Source organism: Dryobates pubescens, chromosome 32 (assembly GCF_014839835.1).
Source record: "Dryobates pubescens isolate bDryPub1 chromosome 32, bDryPub1.pri, whole genome shotgun sequence".
In the NCBI taxonomy this organism is placed as follows: domain Eukaryota; kingdom Metazoa; phylum Chordata; class Aves; order Piciformes; family Picidae; genus Dryobates; species Dryobates pubescens.
This window is the reverse complement of record NC_071643.1, coordinates 4,566,220-4,590,217: the sequence shown is the minus strand read 5'-3', so window position 1 is coordinate 4,590,217 and position 23,998 is coordinate 4,566,220. Positions and strand designations below refer to the sequence as shown.

The window sequence follows — 23,998 nt, the reverse complement described above, 5'->3', positions numbered from 1 at the left end:
GTGGGGCAAAGGCCTGAAGGGTGTCCTTGATCTTGAGCTCTACCTGAGCACTTCCCTGAAGGAAATAAGTGCTCAAGTGCCTTGGTTTGGTGTGGCACTGCCTTTGAGTTTTGGGGTGACCTTGCTGAAGTTTTTGAAGTGATGTCTCTGCAGTTTGTGTTACATGTATTTCATGAGTCTGACCTTCCCTTTCTATAACACTGGGTAAATGTCTTATGGAGAGAAACAAACACGTGAGTAAGTTCTGCAGAAGTTCCAGCACTAACTCAACTGGTTTGAGCTTAAGTGGCTTTCAGTTCCTCCTTGTCTTTTTGAGTAGATCTGTTTATTGAACCCTGACCATTGCAGTCTTTGGGCACCAGGTGCTTAGAAGGATATCTTCTAGAGTATTGCTTGCTAATGCTTGTGCTGTTTCCTTATGTGAGATCTTGGTCCTAGAGGAGAGAACTTTCCACACTTCCTGTGGAGATACTTGGTGATGTTGGCTGAAGAGAAAGGCTGTTCTTGGGGGACCACTGTTGCTGAGGCAGCCTGGTTTCCCTTTTGGCCTTGCTAAGGAAAGTTTGTTAATGGTTATAGCCACCTCTTTAAGCCTCAGTATCCCCTTGCATGAGTCTTGTGTGTTCAAGTTGCTGTCTGTGATGGGCTGGTGGCAATAGGGGGTGTGCTGGAAACTTGAGAGAGTAGGCTTGGCTCCCTTGAAAACATTTTCTTCCCTGCTTTGAGGAATGATATGATGAATAAACAGAAAAAAAATAGTGGCAGTGCTTGGAAGCATTACACACATTGCTCTCTTTTCAGTAAGAAACTGTGCTGGAGTTCTCTTCATAGTGCTGTGTGTGAACATTTGTTTTGTGTTATTTGGAAACCTGTTACCCCCCTGGTAACAGTGGGGAGGTGCTCAGCCTGTGGGGCATGTAACATCAGTGAACCAGAAACTGCTAGTGGTGTCCTAGCAGCTGCCCTGCTGAACTAGTCTGGCTTTACTGGTGGATGCTGTGCTGAGGAATGCTTGCTGTGTATGTGGTGACTGAATCTTTCCTTCTCTCTCCCATTCTGATAGAGTGATATTGATTGTTGCATAGCCTTAATATTGTATGATGTTTTGCTTTAAGGAGGTGTTTCATGAGAATGATCTCCTATCATTACTTCCAGCTGACCTTGTTTTCCAGATGCTAGTCCTAGGCCACACCTGGAGTGCTCAGTCTTGTGATGGCCTATTGCTTTGATTCAGGCTGCTAAAATACTTTCCTCCCTTCTTGGCTGATTTTGTTCATTTTCCATTAAGGCTGGGGTTTGTGGTCTTGCAAAATGTGTAATAAAAATGAAAGCTTCTGCCTGTAAAGGAGCTGCTGTGGGCTGGGCCTACTGGAGGAGAGATCTCCTTGCTATCTCTCTGAAAGGTAAGTGTGCCCCAGGTGATAAGTGGATACTCCTGCAAGAGCCCTAAAGGTACAGTGCTGTGTCCCCTGGGGGGGCTATGCTAGTCAGAGATGTAAAGCAACAAAAGGATAAGAAGTTACAGGAAAGGAAGGGAGAGGAAAACATGGACTACAACAGTGGTGGCACAGAGTGCTGGGAGCTGCTCACATACCTTTGACCCTCTGACCTGAAGAGTTCTGGTAGTAAGTGATTTATGCCAAACTGTGTGCCACTTTGTGCATGTAAGTTGAATGACAGGCTGACCAAGCCCTTTGCCCTCCTCCTGTCTGTCTTTTCTTTAAAACAAACAAGTCATAAGGATGTAAGCACATGTTTGGAGTCAGATTCATCCTCCTGTCTTGTGCTGACTCAGAGCCTCAGACCACTCCTGATTCTGACAGAAACTAATGCATGATGTTTCAAATTAAAACAGTGAAGTAGTGAGGAGAGTTGTGGAGTACTGTGCAGCTCTGTTGTGATGCTAGGAAAAAATAGCAGCAAGATTTTTGTCATGCTAACAAGTCCCACCTTTTTACTCTCAGCTAACTTTAGATGAGAGTTGTTTTCCTATGCTTCACATCTGAGGTCTGCAGCCACTTCAGTCTGTGCAGGAGCAGGTTGTTTGAACAGCAGCTTGCCACGTGAGGCTTAACAGGTCTCCAAGGCACCACAAAAATGCAATGCAGCACAAGAGGTTTGTTCTTAGTCCCTTGTGTATTTCTTTGCAAGTGTTTTAGCAGCATCCTGTATCATCTTCCAGGTACTCCACTTGTTATCTTGGTTTCAGAGCTTGTAAACTGACTGATTGTATTGCACATGCAGAGATATTTCCCTTCTCAGTGGTGCAGTAACAATTACATTTGTTAAGTACTCTTTATTTATTTAGTTTCTTTGCTAACACTTCTTTCTGCTTTGCCTGGGAGGTGTAGTTTGCCAGGCCAGAAGATTTTGGTTTGGGCTTTTAGCTCCCTAGTCAACACTATGAAACAGACAGCTACTGCACTGTAAAGTTTGAGGTAAACACCAGGTAATGATGTCAATGTAATTGTGAATGGGGCTGTAAAACACCAAACACTTCAGGTGACTTTACCTGGTTTGTAGCCACTTTGATGCAAAAAGACTCTGTGCCCACAGAGTACATCAACAGCAGCATGGCCATTTCTGCTAGTGACTGTTTCAGTCCTCCTCTATAATGACCCCTTATTTGGCTGTGTGAGTGGTTCTGTCTCATGCCTGTTCTGCCCTTGGCTCCTGTGCAGACTCTCCTGTGGGATGCATCATTGCTAATACCACAGCTATTTCTCACATTATTGCATCAACTAGCAACAACACTCAGCAGCAACACATTTTGAGCTTTGTTTTCAGTAGAGATCTGGTTGTATCCAGAGACTGAGCTGTTCCCAAACATTCAGGTAAGAGTACTTCTCAGTTTAAAACCCTGTTCTGCAAATTAATGCCTGCAGTAGAAATTAAGCTCACATTGAGCACACCCTGAACTTGGCTTCCCTGGGAGTCTCACACTGGTAAAATTTGGAGATGCCCCTGGAAATATGGTGATTGAGCCTGGCTTTATAGCAAGTTAAAAATGATGTCTGCCACAGCAGGTCTTCATATTTCACTAGGCGTCACAGCACTAACTTTGATATCTGGGGCAACAGGAGCAAGCATTCTGTCTAGGCAGCCAGGGTCAGATGGTGGCTCTACTCTGTCTGTTCCTGCCAATACACATCTTTGCATCTGTCCTGAGGCTAACTGGGGCACTGTCATCACAAGTCTGTGGTGGCTGCACGTGCAAGACACCATCTGCACATGTAAGTGGAATCACACACGAGAGGTACAATTGCACCTTTAAGATGTAGTATTTGGCTTACAAGCAGAACAGACTCTCTTTGTTTTGTTTGTGCAGTGATCTATGCATGCATGTACACCTTTCTTACCCTAATTCTGGAACATACTCTAACTGTTGTTTGTTCAGGTAGGCAGCAGGTTACAGCAAGCGCTCTACGGTCAGTTTCTAATGAATGGAAGCAGCAGCTCTGTGTGCCTAGGTAGTAAGTGAAGGTAAAGCTCACAATTTTCCCTGCTGAGTTTAGGGAGCACAGAAAGCTCTTATGATCTGAGCAGTTCAGAGTATGGTAAGCGCATTGCTGGTGAGAGCTGGAAAGGTGGCCAGCAGAAAGGCACCTGGGGGTACGGGCTGACAGCCAGCTGAAAATGAGCCAGCAGTGTGCCCAGGTGGCCAAAAAGGCCAATGGCATCCTGGCCTGCATCAGGAATAGTGTGGCCAGCAGGAGCAGGGAAGTCATTGTGCCCCTGTACTAAGCACTGGTTGGGCCTCACCTTGAGTCCTGTGTCCAGTTCTGGGCCCCTCAGTTTAGGAAAGATGTTGACTTGCTTGAACATGTCCAGAGAAGGGCAACGAGGCTGGGGAGCGGTTTGGAGCACAGCCCTGTGAGGAGAGGCTGAGGGAGCTGGGGTTGCTTAGCCTGGAGAAGAGGAGGCTCAGGGCAGACCTTATTGCTCTCTACAACTGCATGAAAGGAGGTTGTAGCCAGGTGGGGGTTGGTCTCTTCTCCCAGGCAACCTGTGACAGAAGAAGAGGACACAGTTTCAAGCTGCACCAGGCTCGAGGTGAGGAGAAAGTTCTTCCCAGAAAGAGTAATTGGCCATTGGAATGTGCTGCCCAGGGAGGTGGTGGAGTCCCCATCCCTGGAGGTGTTCAAAAAAGGACTGGATGTGGCAGTTGAAGCCATGGTTTAGTTGTCATGAGGTGTAAATAGGTTGGACTTGATGATCTCTGAGGTCTTTTCCAACCTGGTTGATTCTGTGGTGTTGCACTGGGATCATCAGCCTTCTTCTATTCCTGCACCAGATCCCTTCCCTGCCATTCTCTGCCACTGTGTGGAGTGTGTTGGTGTTCACATACATTTTTCTCAGGCTCTCTCTTCCTGTTGTGTGTCTTTGGTTAAGTAGTGTTGCCTGAGCAGTGCAAATTTAAGTCCCCATGCTGATTTAGGGTGATGCCTCTTGTTGACACTTATGTGCTAGTGGAAAGAATACTTTTGTCTGATTTAGTTTCATTCTCCTGGGAAATGAATTAAGCAAAACACTGGAAAATCTTTTTTTTGTTGTAATAGGAGCACTCCTCTAGGGTATTATTCAAGAATAGCTATAGCATTTTAAATCCACACTTGCCTTTACTCTGAAGTAACCCTCTCATGTAGACATATGCTAAGCATTTCTCTTGGAAGCTCATAGTGCTTCTGCATCTTTGTAAAGCCTGGGCTAAGCTAGAAGTGGTGGATTTGATAGAGGTTTTTGTTTGGCAAAATGGCTTGATTTCTATCACACAGAAGTTCAGAGATACACATTATAATGAACTCAGAGCTATATAGCTAAGCTATGTGCATCCAGCCAGTTCTGTGTACTTATGTGAAGGAAACATGTTTAGTATTATGCAGGATTTTACTGCTCAATTCTCATCAAAATATTTCATGAATCTTCAAAAGCAGAGATGGTTCTGGGGACTTCCCAGGCACAAGGTGGTGTGGCCATGAAGAGTTGTCCAGCCAGATGTCTTGCCTTACCCAGCTGGGCAGCTGGGATTGCTGGATCTTCACCCAGTCTTCAAACTTCTTTTGAGTCCTGTCAGACTGACCTTGAATCATACTTGTGAAATGCTTTGCTTTCAGTGAGTGAACAAATTGAGGCAGAATAAGGTTTATCTGAGTTTCCAAAGTAGGTGCAATCTGACTGGTAAACAGTACTCTGAAGCAGAGCTTGGCTGGTTTGTGATAGGGCAGGTTTAGGCTGGATGTTAGGAAGAAGTTCATCATAGAAGGAGATATTGGCCATTGGAATGTGCTGCCCATGGAGGTGGTGGAGTCACCATCCCTGGAGGTGTTTAGGAAGAGACTGGATGGGGTGCTTGGTGCCATGGTTTAGTTGATTAGACGGTGTTGGGTGATAGGTTGGACTCCATGATCTCAAAGGCATTTTCCAACCTGGTTAATTCTGTTCTATTGGTGCAACTTCTCATCTGGAGGTGTTAGATGCTTTGGCCAAAGAATGAGGTTTAACTTGTTTCACTTCCCAAACTAAACCAAGGACAGAGGAAGAGCTTAGTTTAAATACCACGTTGTTACAGTTTGAAGGGGGAGCTTTAGCCTAGTCCCTGACTGCAAAGACTGAAAGTAAAATAAATTACCATTGGCTACAAAAGGAAAAGAATAAGGTCTATACAATTCATTGGATTGCTAATGGGATCTAGAGAAGAGGCATAAACAGTACTTTCTCTCTTTTCTTCTTCTGTCACTTCTGTTTGAACTTTCCTCCCTCTCTCTCCCCTGTGGCTTTGCCAGGGGTATCTCTGTTTTGACTACTGTGTGAGGTAATGGGAAGGAGGAGGTGAATGGATCCCCTGGATCCATGCAGGGGGGATCTGAGGAGCTTCTGTGTTGTTTGTAAATTGTGTGTCTGTATATAGAGAGAGTACACCTATTGTATATCATGCACATATTCATTGCATTTCATATTGCTAGACAGTGGTTTGCTTGAAAATAGAGCTTCATTTGCTTCCATCCCAAGCTGAGCCGGGCTGGCAATTTTATTTTGGGGGTAGTTTCCCCAGATTAGTTGGGGGGTAATTTCAACCCACCACGTGTGTGCAATTGTGGCACATTATAAACTAAGTCTGAGTGGGAAATGTAAACTAAGGGTGTCATGAAAGACTTCTCCAACTTTTCCTTTGGTTTTCCTGAGTAGCTGCATACACTGAATGCTGCCTTCTGTTGGCTTGGGTTCTGTTTGGTTGTGGGTTTTTTCCTTCAGTTGGAGAGTAACAGAAGAATCCAGTTTCATAAGCAGGTATTTAAAGCTGATGACTTGCAAAGCAAATGCTTTCAGCTTAAGAGTTGTGTGCAGATCTTTAGGTCAGGTCCACTCAAAGACCAAGGAGTATTTGCAGAGGTAGGTCTCAGTTCACCAAACCATCTAAGTGCGTGTTTAACTCTATGCACACACCTAGGCCCATTTTAGGGTGACTATGTGCATGGATAGTTACCAGATAGTGGCTTTCAACCATCTTAAACATGTATCATCCCTAAACCTCTTCCTGTTTTCCCTGTCTAACAGCAATCCTGTTTTCCAGCAGACCACTCTGGAGGTATTCACAGCTGGTCAGTTCCCAGCTGAAAAACTCTATTCATTAAAGAAACTCAAACTTTGTTTGTGAGAATGATCTGCTTCTGGTTTACTGGACTTTGTCTACAAACCAGCTCACTTCTCTTCCTGCAGCTCTTTCTGCTGCTTTCCAGAACTTCCCTTGTTTGTTTGTTTTTAACCAAGCTGATGCTAATTGTAAACACTTTAAGCCAGGTGGTACAGATATCAAAAGTTCAGCAGGCTCTGAAAGGTGGATGAGGTTGCTTGTGGTATCATAGAATCATTTAGGCTGCTAAAGATCGTTGGGTCCAACTATTAACCTAGCACTGCCCAGTTCACTACTACACCATGTCACTAAGCACCACATCTGCAGGTCTTTTAAATACTTCCAGGGATGGTGACTCAACCATTTCCCTGGGCAACCTGTTCCAGTGCTTGACAACTCTTTCAGTGGTGGAATTTTTCCCAATAGCCAGTTCAAACCTCCCCTGATGCAAGTTAAGGCCATCTCCTCTCATGCTATCACTCGTTACATGGGAGAAGAGACTGACACCCACCTTGCTACAGTCTCCTTACAGGGAGTTGTAGAGAGTGAAAAGGTCTCCCCTCAACTTTCTTTTCTCTGGACTAAACAGCACCAGTTCACTCAGCCACTCCTCATAAGACTTGTGCTCTAGACCCTTCTCTGGCCCTGCTCCAGCATCTCAATGTCTTTCTTGTAGTGAAGTGAACCCAGTATTCAAGGAGCAGCCTCACCAGTGCTGAGGACAGAGGGCTGACCACTGCCCTAAATGGTGGTACACAACAGTGCTACACAAAACTTGCAATGGTGTGAAGAGATCATAGAATCACCCAGGTTGGAAGGGGTCTCTAAAGGTCATCCAGTCCAACCACCCTGCAGTGAGCAGGAACATCCTCAACTAGATCAGGTCACCCAGAGCCCTGTTGAGCCTCACCTTGAATATCTCCAGGGATGGGACCCCAACCACCGCTATGAGCAACCTGCTCCAGCACTCAACCATCCTCATCGTAAAGAACTTTTGCCTAACACCCCATCTAAATCTGCTCTTCTCTAATTTCAAATCATTGCCCCTTGTCCTATCACTGCAGGCCTTTGTAAACAGTCCCTCTCCAGCCTTCTTGCAGACCCCTGTCAGGTAGTGGAAGGTGGCAATTAGGTCTTCCCGGAGCCTTCTCTCCTGTTTGCTTAAAAGGCCTTTAAATAGATTCTTCGCCTTGAGGGAAAGGAGAGGTGTTGAATAATAAACACAGCATTTCTTCCCCTAGTCTGAAGTGGCATGGAAGGAGGTAATCATGTTTTGTACAGCAAAGCATTTTTCCAACTGGCCTGTCTGTGCCTTTGGAGTATTGTGGCTGCGATTGGCTGCCGAGCCTATTTGCATGTGCTAAACGGCGGCGCTGGGATCCGCGCGAGCAGCCCAGCAAAGCCGCGCTCAGCTGGGCGCAGGGAAGCTGCTGCTAATTTTGTGGTGAGCCACCCACAGGCCCAGTGTGACTCATTATCATTGTTTTGTTTTCCAGAAGTTGGCAACTGATGCTTCCAGGATCCAGAGCGTGGATTATCCCTGGAATTGTATTGATTCCCTGGTAGCTTCGTTTCTTCCAGATAAGAGGAAAGAATAGGAAGAAATTTGCTCTAAGATTAAAAAAAAACCCCAACCACTAAATATTTGTTTCATTGTCAGTGTCCTCTTCCTGCTGTAATGTGCATTCACAGCCAGTTGTTCACTTGACAACTCTCCCTCCTGTTGTCTCAGCCCTAATCAGCTTGCTTTGTCCAACTGAGGGGATGGGGGGGCCAGCAGTAAGTGCAGGGAGCTGGAGCGACTTGACTGAAATCATTGCCTGGCTCAGGCAGAGCTGAGATGGGTTGTTTCTGCTCTCTGTTCTTGCATGTGTCCTGCTGTTTTCTCAGTGAGCCTTTTGATAAAACCACAGCCATGGATGGGACCAGCTGGGGCATCCAGCTGCTGTAGGTCAGGAGACTTTCATCTGAGGATGGGTGGTAGGCCTGATACCCAGTTACTGAGGATGCTGGGCCTCCTAGAGATAGGACAAGGGGTTGAAAGAAGAGGAAAATCCCCTGCCTTGGGCTGTGGTTGTGAACAAATTTAGTCAGTTTGGTCTCAATTTTTACCTCTTCTTCCAGAGTGTCTTAGAGCAGATTTCCCTGGGGTGTGTCTATAAGTATGTGACCATGCAAGTGTACCTGGAGGGACCATGGGCAGGATGGAGAGGAAGGTCCAGGAGCAGGAAAATGTATGCATGTGGGCATGCAGAAGCATAGAGAAGTGTTTTAAATGCAAAACTTGGACACAGGGTGGGTGGAAAAGACATGGACAGTGTGGGAGTGGAATAAGAAGCTGAGAGCACCAAGGAAGAGGGATGGAGAAGGAGGAACTCTTAATGAAACTGTCTTAAGAAATGTATTGAGACATGCTGTGCTTGCTCTGTGGCTCAGGGTATCCAGTGTGGGGCTCCCTACTCTGCCTTAGCCTAGTGAGTTTTCAGGATGAGAAGGTCTGCTCAGAGGATCCAAGGTATGCAAAGAGAGAGGGTCAGGCCATAGCAGTTGGCTTATGGTGCTTGAGGTGGAGCTGGACATACTTAAACAGAGCAACCAAACTGGAAAAGCACAAGGATTGGAAGTGTCTATGACACTCCCTGAGTGACAGTGCAGGGTGTTGATGTGTCTCCAAATGACCACTGGGAATGCATTGCCAAGTCCTGCAAATTCCTTCTCAGCTTCTGTAATGTTCTCCATTTGCTCTTTTGGCACAATGTGAAATGAAAACCAAGCTAAATAATAATGATACAGGCTGCTGGTGGGAATGGGCAGCCAATGTGCTGCCACTGCTTGTGAGCTCCTGTGGCTTACTGTTGCCATTGCTTATCCTCTTCCATGGTTTTTTTTTTTTGCTGGTGGAGACAGCAGATCTCCATTTTATGTCTGGGTAGCCCTGGCACAAGAGGCTCTGCTCTCTTGCAGGAGCATGCAGGCCAGGAGCTTTTGTATACAAGGGCAAGAGCATCTTGAGTGCATCTGACCCTATGTGGAATTGCAGCAATGAAGTTCAAGCACAGACCCTGACAGCCTGGGGACACCTTCCTATGTCCTGGTGCATGGTGCCTGCTTTATTGCCAGCTCTGTGTGCCCAAGCCCTTGGTTTACTTGCTTCTTGAGTTTAGAAGTAGCTTAGGGGTGTTCTAGGTGGTGTAGTGGCAAGGCTGGAGGGGCTCTTGGGTGTTGGCTTTGAAAGGCTGATTTCCCCAGGTGTTTGTTCTGTGCAAGCCAGGGGTATGAGCCTTGTAAATATGCAGTTGGTTGATCAGAGAAATTTGTATGTGAGTATTCAGGTATGGCTTAACATCCTGCAGCTGTGCTCAGATATGCCTCTCTAATAACTGGGATTGGGGTTTACCCTTTGTGGGCAAGACAAAGACACTTGCTTTGCTTTGTCTTCTGTTTCTGCATTCCCTGGGCTTTCTGTGATGAGTCCTTTGCTGTTCTAACCCTTCCCTTGAAGAGGCATTTCTGGGGTTGTCATACTCGTCTCCCAGCCCCTTGCAGGCTGCTCAGCTAGTCAAATGCACTTTCCCTGCCTCTGCCTGACCTGGTCAATGCCTGACACATATCTTACAGCAGCTTGTTGGAGACCTGCTTACTGTCTTGCAGCTCATTCACAGCACCTTGGCCAAGAAGGTGATGTGACTTTGGTTTTCAGAATTGGTTTGGGGCTTTCTTTTAGGTTAGAAGAGGTGCATTAGAACAAGCACATTTCTTCAGGTGGTGTGTGGAGCATGGATAAGCAGCACAGTTCTGTGGGAGAATGTCTTTTTCTGAGGAAACACTGTAGTGAATGAATTTCACTTGTTTTGTGTCCCTGACAAGTGGTGGGTCTTGCTGGGAGTGCTCCCATGAGACTTTGTACCTCTTCAGCCCATGCCCTTTGGGTTGATAGTTCTGTGTGTAACACACAAGGGATGTTCCAACCTCCCAGAGAAGGCCAGGAAGCACAGTGTCTGCTAAATACAAAAATACCCAAAACAGGGACTTCTGGTAGTGGAGGGAAGAAAAAAGCAAACAGCCAGGAAAAAAAAGATCCAGCTAGGCACACTGCTTTGTGGGTTAGCCAAGGGGACTTTGCTAAGGACTACACCAGCACAAGGTGGCTCCTCACTGCAGGGACAGCTTGTTGCTTGGGTACACGTCCACTGAGGGGGAGAAAAGGATTTTAATAAGAAAAAGGCCTGACAGGGAGCAGAGAGAGAAATGCAACTCCCTGAAGTGTGCAGGTGTAGGTCTGAGTTCCATGGAGAGCAAGGAGCAAGGGCTAGGTGCATCCCCCTTGCTCAGCCTAGAGGTGTCATTTCTCTTTCTCCCCTGTCCTCAGTGCAAGTCTCAAACCTCCCTTTTCTCACTGCTTTGTTGTCCCAGGCTGTAGAAGGGGAAGGCAGCCACAGTGCTGGGGAGGAGAGAAAGTCTCTATTATTTATGAGCACTTTAATTTGGCTGGTAAAGCACTGCTGGGATAAAATGTTGGAGAGGAAAAATGTGCTTGCTACCCAGGGAGCACATTGCCCCACTGACTGCTAAGGGGTAAGTCTTCTGTTTCAGCACTCTTATCTCTCTTTAAGCCTTGAGACCCAGAGCCACTGTGTCAGCTACATTCTATCCACAGTGTAGAGCCAGCGCTTCACTAGGTTGACTAGAGACAGGAGAGCATTAGTTGGCAAAAAAGAAGCCTCTCATCAAGAGGAAAAACATATGGAGGCAGCATATTAACACAAAAATATGAGAGCAATTAAACTGAGCCAGAATAACATGTCCATCCAGCCCAGTAGTTTTCCTCCTTCCACATTAAACAGCGATATGATGTGTCCCCCAAACGCTCTCCCAGCTGCCAGCTATTTTCAGCTCAGAAAATGTTCTGAGTCAGACATGGTTCAATGTACTTCCAGATTTTCAGTGGATTTCTCTTCCATGTTCTTGACCAGACTCCCCCCGAGTTCATGTGCATTTCCAGCAGCATATGGAAAGGATTTGCCCAGACCTGTTGCATGAAGAATCCCCTCCTTTCCTTTGTTTGGAACTTGGTTCCTGCTAGCTTGGACTGATGCTTTCCTGAGACATAGTGCTGAATGAATGAGTGAATAGCAGGCTGCCCAGGGAGGTAGTTGAGGCCCCATCCCTGGGGATATTCAAGGTGAGGCTTGACAGGGCTCTGGGCAACCTGATCTAGTTGAGGATCTCCCTGCTTACTGCTGAGAGGGTTTTACTAGATGACCTTCAGAGGTCCATTTCAACACAGACCCACTCCATGATTCATTCTAACACATCCCATCCTCTTCTCACGCTACTTGTGACTTCATGGACACCTCAAGTATACCCCTGCTAAGCTGTCTCTCTCTTACACACAGAATCACAGAATGTTAAGGGCTGGAAGTGACCTCAAAAGCTCATCCAGTCCATCCCCCTTGCCAGAGCAGGATCACCTAGAGCAGGTCACACTGGAATATGCATCCAGGCAGGTTTTGAATATCTCCAGAGAGGAAGATTCTACACCCCCCTGGGCAGCCTGTTCCAGTGTTCTGTCACCCTCACAGTGAAAATTTTTTTTCCTCCTGTTCCCATGGCGCTTCCTCTGCCTCAGCTTCCACCACTGCCCCTTGTGCTGGCATTGGGCATCACCCAGCAGAGCCTGGCTCCAGCCTCTGGGCACTCACCCTGCACATCTTTATCACCATGAATGAGGTCACCCATTAGTCTCTTCTCCAAGCTAAAGAGCCCTCAGCTCCCTCAGTCTCTCCTCATAAAGGAGATGTTCCACTCCCTTAATCATTTTTGTGGCTCTGTGCTGGACTCTTTCAAGCAGTTCCCTAAACTGCTGTTCTCTGAGCCGCTCCTAGTTCCAGTAAGTGCTTGCACAAACTATAGTTTGGGAAAAGCTAATTGAAACCTCCTCTTAGGCTTCTTTCTATTTTTATTTTTTTCCCTTAAATGGTTTTCTGATCCCTGTGCATGGAAGAGAAATCCTCCTGGGTTTACTGGCAGCTTAGGTTTGCTGTTCAGACTCCTCCCTGTGACTTTTCCCGTCTCTGTGGCTGTCGGCTGCACACCCAGCCCTCCAACAGAGGCTGAACTGGGGCTGAAAGGGAAAGTGGTTGCACTGTCAAATGGCCCATCTCCACATTACAGTTCCAAGTAGACATCTCATGCCAACCAGTTTGGCATGGAGGAGAACTAAACCCCAGATAAATGCCAGTCCCCATGATTGCCTGTGTTCAGTGTGTCCTCCATGATGAGGAGTGAAAAGCAGGAAGACCTGAGCCAGGCTGGCCTTCATGGCATGCCACATGGAGTGGCACTCCCCACCCTCCCTTGGCAGTGCCTGCTGATAAAGGCAGCTTTTCCATTTATTTCTTGAAGCCACAGCCTGGCATCTCACTCCTGTGTTCTTTCTCTTGCCTCGAGCACCAAGAAAAACAAGGCAAGGCCCTTCATTGGCTTTGCTTTTACTCAAAATGGACTGGATGGGACCTTACTGCCATTTCCAGGGGCTCAGGAACAGTGGGGTCAGTTCAGCTGTGGAGATGGTGGTTGTCAGGTGGGGTGCAGAGAAGAGAGCAGGTTGGTGAACAGGTTATGATCAAATGATGATGTCAGTCCCTGCAAGCCTGGTACTTCAAGTGTGTGGACACAGCCTCAGCCAGCCATCTAGCCACATCAAGAGATGAGGATGGCTGTGCCAAAAGCTCTGTGTGTAGTGAAGCGTGGAGGATAACCTTGAGGATCATCTTTTGGATGCTTTTAACTCCTGACAAGCTGCAGTGGCAGTTGGCTGCCCATGGACCAGAGCAAGAGCTGGGGAGCTATTTCCATTTCCAGCAGGACAGGGAGCTCATTGTCCCCTGGTACTCAGCTCTGGGGAGGCCACACCTTGAGGCTTGTGTTCAGTTTTGGGCACCTCAGTGCAAGAGAGATGTGGAGGTGCTGGAGCCAGTGCAGAGGAGGGCAAGGAAGCTGTGAAGGCCTGGAGAATAAATCTGATGAAGAGAGACTGAAGGAGCTGGGGATGGTTAGTTTGAAAGAGGAGGCTGAGGGACGACCTCATTACTGTCTACAACTACCTGAAAGGAGGTTGTGAAGAGGTTGGTGCTGGTCTTTTCTCACAGGTAATTAGTGATAGAACAAGAGGGAATGGCCTCATGATACAACTGGGTAGGCTTAGACTGGACAGTAGGAAAGTATTTTACCAGTAAGAGTGGTCAGACCTTGGCACAGGCTGCCCAGGGAGGTGCTGGAGTCACCATCCCTGGATATGTTTAAAGGTGGTTTGGATGTGGTGCTTGGGGCTATGGTTTAGGGGTGAACCTTGTAGAGTAGGCTTCTGGGCTAGACTTGGTGATCCTGAGGGTCTTTTCCAACCTGAATGTTTCTCTCTGGTTCTGTGTTGATGTAAGATGGTAGGGGGAGGGGTAAGATGCTGCACTTCTGTGCAGATCTCTGCCACTGGCCTTGCAGCCAGAGAAGAGGAACTGGAAAAGCTTGGGGTACATCTGAGCTCCTTTGTGAAAGGCATCTGCTGTATGGTAAGCTGAGCTACAGCTTATACTCCATTGATGTCTTGATCTCTACCAAGTGTAGGGGAAAGCAGAGAGAGCTGCTCCTTGTGACATTCAGGTTGTGGATGTCTGCCACACCTCCTTCTGCCTAGCTACCCTGTCTGTACAATTGAGATGACAGTGCCTCCTTTGCACCCAGGACCTGTGTAGACCTCTGGAGAACTGGAAGTTTCAAAGTATTTTGCTATTACCCTGTCTGGACCCTGGAACTGGGGGAAGAGGTTGGGGTTTTAGGTGTTTAGCAGAAGATGTGCCACGAGAATTTTAGAGTACAGCTGAGATTCCTTATTTGCTCTTTAAGAGGCATTTGAGACTCCCAGCCATTCAGTGAGCTCCCACTAAAAGCCCAGGCATTAATTCATGCATTATGAATTTCCCACTTAAAGGTATTTAAGGTTCATTAGGAGTGGAACTTGCCAGGGGGGAGCATGCTGGCTGCCAGATAAGAGAAAGAGATGAAAGTAATTGCTTTCTAGGGGGTTAAGTGTGACCTGTAAGCCATGGCCTCCAAGCAGCCAGCCAGCAGCTGGGGTGGCACAGTGCTGGACAGGGAGATAAAATGCCCTGTCCTTTCACCTCTCCCAAGGGAGCCTTGCTTGCTGAAGGTTTCTAACCCTGAATCAGCAACAGCACTGCTTTTAAAGTGCTCAGAGTGTTCAGAGTTACAGCTTCTGAACGCTAGATGTTAATGGAGATGTCTCAGGAGGTACATTTCAGAGCAAACCAGTTCTGGGCCCCTCAATTTAAGAAGGACATTGAGACTCTTGAACATGTCCAGAGAAGGGCAACGAGGCTGGGGAGAGGCTTCAATCACAGGCCCTATGAGGAGAGGCTGAGGGAGCTGGGGTTGTTTAGCCTGGAGGAGGCTCAGAGGAGACTTTAATTGCTGTCTACAACTACCTGAAGGGAGGTTGTAGCCAGGAGGGGGTTGGTCTCTTCTCCCAGGTAACCAGCACCAGAACAAGAGGACACAGTCTCAAGCTGCACCAGGGGAGGTTTAGGCTGGAGGTGAGGAGAAAGTTCTTCCCAGAGAGAGTTTTTAGCCATTGGAATGTGCTGCCCAGGGAGGTGGTGGAGTCCCCATCCCTGGAGGTGTTCAGTGGTGGAGGTGATTGGCTGTGGCACTTGGTGCCATGGTTTAGTAGTCAGGAGGTGCTGGGTGACAGGTTGGACTTGCTGATCTCTGAGCTCTTTCCCAACTTTATTGGTTCTATGATCCTATGATTCAAACAGCTTCCTCTGCTGTTTGGGGCTCGCTTCTCCTCTCTACATCACCTGCAGCGCAGCACACCGGCAGTGTGGGCTGTGACCTCCATCAGCTAGTTAATTTGACGTGATTTGCCAAAGCCGGTGCTTGTTTAGAGAAGGAAAGCAGGCAGTATTTGCCCTCTTCAGGCTAAGCGAATTATACCAGCTAGGCGATTTTAATGACAAAAGGGTAAATTACACTTTGAAACAATTGCTTCAATTTCCATGAAGTATATGAGCAGCAGTCAGGATGTCAGATGGTAGATAGGCATGTTGATACTTCGACAACAGAACCTTTAAAGTTACTTGAAACACTTCCTCGTGCATCTATCTCTGTATTTCTGAGCTGAGAGGAGCTCATTAAAGTCTTTTTTTATTGCTCGTGTCAACGTTCAGAAGGAATCGGTTAGGGAAGAGATTGTTTTCCTTTGGTGCTCAGGAAATTCTTGGTCCTTTTGCCTTTTTTTTTTTTTTAGTGATGACTAAACTGTTCTGCATTTGCATTTTAAAAGTGTCGATTGGAAACTCTTGCGAGAGCCGCACAAATGGGGCTTGATTTTGACAAACGCGTTCCTGATTGTTTGCCTAATTTGTGTGTGCAATTAGCATGATTGCCACTGCAAATGGCCATCTGAGAAGGGGCTCTTGGAGACTTCTCCTTTTCTGATCTGTTGTCTCTCTCTCTCTCTCTCCCTTTTTTCTTCTTAAGTTGCCAGCTTTTGTTATGTCTAAATATTAGCCATGCAAGTTTAATTTGGCAATGCGTTGATTGATCTCCTCCTGCCTCTTACCTCTCCACTTTCAGGTGTTTGTTAAAAGGCTGTGGGTGATTATTCCCTTCTGTTTCCTTCTCAAGTCCTCTCGACACAACTGCCTGATGGAGAGGTTCTTTCATCCAAGTGGTGGATCTTGCAGTTTAGAGAGTCGGGTCCCACTGGGGTCTCTATAGATCCTTTAATGGCCATAGGAATATTTAAGTAGTATCCAGGCACATGGTGCTCATTTGTCACAGTATCACTAAGGTTGGAAGAGACCCCAAGGATCATCGAGTCCAAGCTGTCTCCACAGACCTCATGACTAGACCATGGCACCAAGTGCCACGTCCAATCCCCTCTTGAACACCTCCAGGGATGGTGACTCCACCACCTCCCTGGGCAGCACATTCCAATGGCTAACAACTCTCTCTCTGTGAAGAACTTTCTCCTCACCTCCAGCCTAAACCTCCCCTGGTGCAGCTTGAGGCTGTGTCCCCTTGTTCTGGTGCTGGTTGCCTGGGAGAAGAGACCAACCCCTTCCCAGCCACAACCACCTTTCAGGTAGCTGTAGAGGGCAATGAGGTCACCCCTGAGCCTCCTCTTCTCTAGGCTAAACAATCCCAGCACATCACTTGTCACATCACTTACTCTCTCCTGAGAAGACCTAGGCATGCAGGGGACATTTGCTGGTGGCAAGGTGGAATTGTTTTGCCTTGTTTTAAATATGTGATGAATGGAAAAAAAGGGAAGATAGGTGAGTCTCTAGAGTATTCTCTTCAGGGAGGCTGAGAAACCTAGTTCAGGTTAGGGGTTTGCAGGGCATGTTCCATCTCTGAGCTGACTTGGAGTTTGTTCTTGCAGGAGCATGGTACATGGGGATTGAACTAGATGACCTTTGGAGGTCCCTCCCAACCCAGACCATTCTATGATTCCTGAGACTGCAGTTCCTCAGTGGTTTTGCTGCTGTTGAAGAGAGGTGGACAAGACAGTACACCCATTGTCCATCTGTGGGCACATACTTCTGTTTCTTCCCTGTGCTGATGCTAGTGCTGGGGGTTAAGCTAGAGCAGAAAATTAACATTTTAAATGTTTGGGGTTTGTAATGATGATTTATTGGTAGTTTTCAATCAAATCAGCCTTACTTGAGTCGTCATGTGGTCACACAAGTGCTGCTGCAGTCGGGAGGGAAGCAGCAGAAAAGGCTTGGTGGTAGGCAGGGAGAGGAATGAGTGAAATTGGCCCCTCCAGCAGCTCCCCACACTTCCCTGGGTTTGAATCCACAGGGTGCTGCCCCCCTCTTGGTGACATCTGCATCCCATTCATTGCTCCTGAAATCTTCTCCATCCCAAGACAGAACTAAGTTGCATCAAAAGAGCGGGTGCCCCTCCCGTTGTAGGATGTGACTCAGCCCTCCAGTTGCAGAGGTGGGGAGAGGCAGTGTCAGCGCTGCAGCAGGCAAATATCCCCTGGCTCATTAATCACGGGATGGAGAGCAGGCTGGCTGATTGCTTATTGGCTGTGGCCTTTCATTAAGGGTAAACCCAATTTCCTCAGTATCGACAGCTGCCTGCTGCAGGGGTCGTGCTCCATGGCAGGCGCGGAGCTGCCGGCAGCTCCCGCTGCACATCAGCAGCGAGACCGGCAGTGCAGTTCTTCCTCTCCTCCTCTGCTCCCTCTCCTTCTTGAGAATAAATGACTTCTAGAGATGAGATGTTAAATAAGCCAATCCTGGCCTGCCTGCTAGCTGGGAGATGCTAGGAGAGTAACGTAATGTGAATGGGGTAGGTGGTTCTCGTTTGTCCTTGCTCATTCCTGGCCTGGGTTGGGGCTGATTCAATTATAGAATCATAGAATGGTTTGGGTTGGAAGGGACCTCCAAAGGTCCTCCAGTCCAACCCCCTCTGCAGTCTGCAGGGACATCCTCAATGAGATCAGTTTGCCCAGAGTCCTGTCCAGCCTCACCTTGAATACCTCCAGGGACAGAGCCCAAACCACCTCCTTGGATAACCTGTTCCACCACCCTCATGGCACAGAACTTGTTCCTAACACCCAATCTCAATCTGCTTTTCACTAGCTTGAAGCCATTGCCCCTGGTCCTGTCACTGCAGGCTTTTGTGAACAATCTCTCTCCATCCTTCTTGTAGGCCCCCTGCAGGTACTGGAAGGTTGTATCATTGCCAAAAAGCCCCCCAGGCCAGGCAAAACCTTTGTTTTCTTCCCGTGCAGTCCTTCTGATCCTTCCCAAAGCAGAAATGTGTGTTGTGCTGCTAGGGAAGAACTTTGGAAAGAAACAAGCAGAGCATGTCTTGCCAGGGAGCATCGGTTTCTGCTGGCCCCACCGCTGCTTTTCCCTCTGCCCTTTCCAACCAAAGGCCCTCTCCATCAGTACAGCTTGCTCCAGCAGCTCCCCCTCTCCTTCTGAGAGCTGCTCCAGCCCATTGCAAACCTATAATTATAGACATGAAAAAATAAACTGGTTCTTATTCAGCACCTGATAAAATGGTGACTCAGGCCTTTTGATTTTGCATTGGAAATGCAAGTTCTCACGCATTCCGAGTGCTCACCAGCCTGCTGTCTGAATCTTAAACGGAGCTGTGTCTGCCCACTGGCAAGGCAAAATGGTTATAAATGCAAAAAAGCAGTCAGTAACTTCTTTTGGCCACATGATGAAGCAATACAAGGTCACCTACCACTCTCTGTACTTGCCCTTGCAATGTAGCTATCTCAGCAAGACCCTGACCTGCACCTCGCAGGAGCAGTGAAGATTTTTATCTTCATGTGTTAATCTCTCATTCTCCTAAGGGAAATATCCTACCCTTGATATCAGAGGGCCTGCAGTGGGCTTTGCCAGGCAGAGCCATGCTGAGGGAATCTCTGTTCTGCCAGTTGTGCAGGACAGCAAAGCAACTCAATGTGTGCAGGGAAGCACAGCAGAAGCTGATACTCAAAGCCCCTTCCTGTACCTGCTGGACAGCACTTGTGCATTGCCTTGGTTGGAGGGAGTACAGCATGAGGTGTGGTGGGGTCTGAAGAGAATCTACACTCCTGGGTGATCACAGAATCAGACCTCAAAGACCATCAAGATCACTGCTATACAGGTTGGGAGGAAGGTACTTGCTGAAAGGCATAAATCTTCCTAACCAACTTCAGCTGAGTTGTTTTAAGCTCAGGGCAGGCAGTGCTATGAATCCCATTCCCATTTGAGCTGGAGGAGTATCAGTCAGCAAGATGGGCTCTTGGGAGCATAAGACCCTTCTTCCTCCTGCCCACATGCCCTGTGCCATGCAAAGAAAGTTCCTGGGCTGTGACAAGGCTGAAAGGGTAACACGGGCAGCAACCAAAGCAGCTCTGCCCTGTCTCTGCCAGACTCTGTGAGGGGGGGCTTGAAAGTCCTCCCAGTGAGCTAGGTATTTAGAATAGAATAAACCAGATTGGAAGAGACCTTTGAGGTCATTGTGTCCAACCTATCATCCAGCACTACCTAATCAACTAAACCATGGCACCAAGCACTTCATCCAGTCTCTTCCTAAACACCTCCAGTGATGGGGACTCCACCACCTCCCTGGGCAGCACATTCCAATGGGCAATCACTCTCTCTGTGTAGAATTTCTTCCTAACCTCCAGCCTAAACCTCCCCTGGTGCAGCTTGAGACTGTGTCCTCTTGTTCTGGTGCTGGCTGCCAGGGAGAAGAGACCAACCCCCTCCTGTCTACAACCTCCCTTCAGGCAGTTGTAGAGAGCAAGAAGGTCTCCCCTGAGCCTCCTCCAGGCTAAGCAACCCCAGCTTGTTGGTTGATTTAGGCTTTTAATTAATTAAAAGGTATTTTCTTGCATGCCCCTAGAGCAGCCAGAGTTGTAGGATAAATATTTATATAGAAGAGGTGCTGAGTTAAGAAAAGATGCAACAGATGTACAAACCCATGGTTTTGCCCTTCCTTCTACCTGAAGGTCCCTGAGGACTTGACTCTGTAATCCTTTTGGGCCCCTTCCAATTAAAAACACTCTATGATTCTGTGACTTTGCTGGAATCAGTTGTTTCATATTCTCCTCCTGGACATGAGACATTTTTTTGTGTTCTCCTATAATTCAGGAAACAAATGCAGCCAGGAGTCAAAACCCAAGTCCACACCTGCTTCTTTTCCAACCTGTGCCAAATCCCAGCACCTTCTGGCAGCTTTTTGCAGGAATAGAATCATAGACTCAATACGGTTGGAAAAGACCTCAAAGATCAGCAAGTCCAACCTGTCACCCAACACCTCCTGACTGCTGAACCATGGCACCAAGTGCCACAGCCAATCACCTCCACCACTGAACACCTCCAGGGATGGGGACTCCCTGGGCAGCACATTCCAATGGTTAACAACTCTCTCTGGGAAGAACTTTCTCCTCACCTCCACCCTAAACCTCCCCTGGCGCAGCTTGAGACTGTGTTCTCTTGTTGTGGTGCTGGTTGCCTGGGAGAAGAGACCAACCCCCACCTGGCTCCAACCTCCCTTCAGGTACTTGTAGAGAGCAATAAGGTCTCCCCTGAACCAACCCCAGACAGGGGGCTTAGGCTCTCTTTTCCCAAGCATTTACACTTGCATCAAATGTGGATGGAGCTGAGTAAACAGTACTCCTCACGGGAAGGACTGTAACATCTCTGAACATAAGCCAAAATCCTTTAATCATAAAGAGATAATCCACTAAGTAATGTGAGCCCAGCAGTCTGCAGGGCATGGGGGGCTGCTTTCTGGCTTGGCTCCCAAAGAGTCTAAAAGTTCTTTAGAAAATTGCTGCCCTAGTGAAAGAAACAGAGGGGAGAGCTGGTACAAGATGACATTTGGATGTGGGGGGGGTTGGTTTTTCCCCCCCCCCCCCATGACAAAGTAACTTGCTGAATAAGGAAGGGAAAATAAAAGAAGGAAAAAACCCAAAGTTTCTGAGTTCACTGGGAATTTTGTAGCCTGTGGGGGAAGAGTTGATGATGCTTGTGGGAAGAGGGATCTTTCCCCAGGGTATTTCCTGCATCTTGTTCTCCTCTGATAAAGTGTCAATGCATTTTTACTGATGAAAAGCTCTCCCCCAAATTGTTCAAGGATGTGCAGGTGGCGGTGCCTCGCAAACCATGCTCTGTCGTGGCCCAGCAGGGGAGCGTGGGAACACCGGCACGTGTGTTAGAATAGAATTAACCAGGTTGGAAGAGCCCTTTGAGATCATTGAGTCCAACCTATCATCCAACACCATCTAATCAACTAAACCATGGCACCAAGTGCCATGCCCTATGAGGAAAGACTGAGGGAGCTGGGGTTGCTTAGCCTGGAGAGAAGGAGACTCAGGGGTGACCTTATTGCTCTCTACAACTACCTGAAGGAAGGATGTAGACAAGCAGATGTTGGTCTCTCCTCCCAGACAGCCAGTACCAGAACAAGAGGACACAGTCTCAGGCTGTGCCAGGGGAGGTTTAGGTTGGATGTGAGGAAGAAGTTCTATACAGAGAGAGTGCTTGCCCATTGGAATGGGCTGCCTGGGGAGGTGGTGGAGTCGCCGTTATTGGAGGTGTACAGGAGGAGACTTGATGGGGTGCTTGGTGCCATGGGTTAGTTGTTTAGGTGGGTTGGATTGGTTGATGAGTTGGACATGATGATCTTGAAGATCTCTTCCAACCTGGTCTGGTTCCTTCCTAAGCACCTCCAGTGATGGTGACTTCACCATCTCCCTGGGCAGCACATTCCAATGGCAAATAACTCTTTCTATGGAGGACTTCTTCCTAACATCCAGTCTAAACCTCCCCTGGCACAGCTTGAGACTGTGCCCTCTTGTTCTGGTGCTGGTTGCCTGGGAGAAAAGACCAACCTCTGCCTGGCTACAACCTCCCTTCAGGTAGTTGTAGACAGCAATAAGGTCTCCCCTGAGCCTTCTCTTCTCCAGGCTAAGCAACCCCAGCTCCCTCAGCCTCTCCTCCTAGGGCTTGTGTACCAAACCCCTCACCAACTTTGTTGCCCTTCTCTGGGCTCGTTCCAGCAAGTCAACCTCCTTCCTAAACTGAGGGGCCCAGAACTGGACACAGGACTCAAGGTGCAGCCTAAGCAGTGCAGTGTAACATCTTGTGATGCTGCTGTCTCCTCGAGTGTCCATTAGCAATTGCTGGACTCATTCCTCTCTCTTTCTGTTTTGTCCTGGTAGGGCTTTTTTCCCCCCTTTAGGATGTTTGCACTGATTTGGGGATGTGTGGAGCAGAGATTTGCATCATATGCTTTAGTCTAGCCAGGTCCAGCAACAGTAGCAATGTTATTGTGTTCACCACAATAAGCATGTGCCCAGAGCAACCAACATGCTGGTGTAAGTTATGCTGCAGCTCCAGCATTCTGAGGTGGGGCTTTTATTATTCAGGATGAATAGATTGGAGTCAGGATATACCTACCAGTAGCTCAAATACACCTTCAGCTCAGGTCAGTAACATTCTACCTCTGACCCCACAGTCCAGTTAAACTCTGATGCCATGAGCAGCACCAGAATTACTCTTGTCATGAACCACGGTTAAGGATTCTTCCAGTCAGTGTGCTCATCCTCAGAACAGAAGCATTTTGAGCAACCAGCTATTTTCAGCCAAGCCCCTGATGTGCCCAGCTTCCACCACTTGAAGGGAATGTCAGATATTTTCAGTTCTTTGACAGAAGAATGTGGCCAAATTTGTTTTCTAAAAATATTCTTGAAGTTGAGGCTTCTGATTCTTCTGGACTGGATTTCAGTTTCTACTTGTTCTTGAAACCAGCAAGAGAGGCAGATCAAAATCTGCCAGCTTGGTTTTCAGGCTCACAGGATCACAGGATGTTAAGGGTTGGAAGGGACCTCCAAAGATCTTCCAGTCCAACCCCCCTGCCAGAGCCAGGACCATAGAATCCAGCACAGGCCACTCAGGAACACGTCTAGACAGAGCTGGAAAGTCTCCAGAGAAGGAGACTCCACAACCTCTCTGGGCAGCCTGCTCCAGGGCTCTGGGACCTCACAGTGAAGAAGTTCCTCCTCATGTTGAGGTGGAACCTCCTGTGCTGGAGTTTATATCCATTACACCTTGTCCTATCACAGGCACAAGTGAGCAGAGGCTGTCCCTGTCCCTTCCTTCCTGATCCCTAGCTCTCAGGTATTTACAGACACTGCTCAGATCCCCTCTGTCTTCTCTTCTCCAGGCTATCCTAACCTAGTTTAGAAGCATTTATATTGCCCAGGGAGGTGGTAGAAGCCTCATCACTGGAGGTTTTGAAGGCCAGGCTGGATGTGGCTCTGAGCAACCTGCTGTAGTGTGAGGTGTCCCTGCCTATGGCAGGGGGTTGGAACTGGATGCTCCTTGAGGTCCCTTCCAAGGCTGACAATTCTATGATTCTGGGTGTCCTGTATTTTAATGATAACTCTCAACAAGCTTGACAATTCATTATATGGACTGATAGCTGTTCCTGGGGGCATCCATAGCCTTTAAATATCAGCCCATGTCTGTGTCTGTTATCCATTTGTTTGGGTTTGTTGTTTGTTTCTTTGTCTGTACTGTAATATTCATAGACTGATGCAGAATAAGGAACTGGGGGGTGGGGGTGAGGGTAGAGAAGGCATTTTGATGTAATTAGTGATACCTGTTAAAGTGCTTTGCATGCTTATATGAATGAATCAGTTGTGCCAAATTCTGTGCACTCCTGCTTTTTTTCTGACACTTCCAAATACCTCCTGGGGTAGGGAATCAAAGTTAAGTACAGCCTGGGGAGCAGAGATGCAGATGGAGAATATCTCCT

General features: G+C 47.7%; 1 protein-coding gene across 2 annotated transcripts in view; it reads left to right on the top strand.

Moving 5' to 3' along the window:
• FGF12 (fibroblast growth factor 12) overlaps positions 1 to 23,998 on the top strand; it is a 306,990-nt gene that overhangs the window by 120,711 nt on the left and 162,281 nt on the right. The window lies entirely within an intron of this gene.